A 1017-nucleotide genomic window follows, 5' to 3' on the forward strand; every position below is an offset into this window, starting at 1 on the left:
AAGGCCTGGAAGCCCCCTGGCCCTCAGCCCCCTTACTACGATCGGGGCACACAGGGAGCTATCACCCTGCTCAGAGTCGGAAATGGGCTCTGAGGGCCCAGGTTGGGGCGGGTGGGGGGACCCCCTGGGCCAGCATCCCGCTGAGACTTACCAGGTGGGAGGGCAGAGCCCGCCGAGCGCGGGGTGCAGGCAGGCGCCGGGGCCTCACCACCTCGTACTGCTCCACATGGGGCAGGGCGGCCCTGGGGGCAACCTCTGTGGGAGAGGGGCATCAGCAGTGCACAGCACACCCGCCCGCCCCGGGAGCCCCTTCCCAGGCTGCCGTGCGCGGCCCCTTCTCTGGGGGAATTACCACAGACCCTGAGGTCTGGCTCCCCAGCCGGAGTTGGGGCCCTGCCTTAGACCACAGGACCCCCACCTGGGCGGTGCCCACAGACTCTGCCCAGCGCCAGCCCATCTCGGAGCTCACCAGCTGCCACCTGGAGCCCAGGGTGGCCTAGATACCGCCCCCCTCAGGGGCCAGGGCGCACACAGGCCCTGGGGGGTGGGGGAAACCGGGTCTGCCCGCTCATCTCCATAATCACTCAGCTGCATCTAAAGGCAGAGTGAGAGCCTCTTCCGCAGCGTTCACCCCGCCTGGAGCTCGAAGCTGCCCCGTACCCGACCAGACAGCCCAGACCCCAGCTGACCACCGGCCTCACCCCCGAGGTTCTTCCTCTTGCCAGTGTTAGTGGTCGTGCCCCCATTAGACTGTCTGGCAAAGCTCCAGGACAGAGAGGCCGAGGGGAGGGCGCTTGCCTAGGAAGTGCCCTCACCCCAGAACCCCAGGAGGCTCTTGGGAGCCAGGGTGGGGGTAAAGGCCAGCAGCACGGCCAGTCCCCCGAGAAAGTCAGGTCCCCATGTGGCTGGGCAACTCCGTGGGGTGTCCCCGACCCCCCAGCTCCAGGCCACCGCTCCCCATCCTCCCTTCCTCGCCAGGCTGGGGGTCCCAGCAAAGGTGGGCAATCACCCCCAGGC

The sequence above is a fragment of the Bison bison genome, unplaced genomic scaffold (assembly GCF_000754665.1).
Source record: "Bison bison bison isolate TAMUID 2011002044 unplaced genomic scaffold, Bison_UMD1.0 scf7180017848604, whole genome shotgun sequence".
Classification (NCBI taxonomy): domain Eukaryota; kingdom Metazoa; phylum Chordata; class Mammalia; order Artiodactyla; family Bovidae; genus Bison; species Bison bison.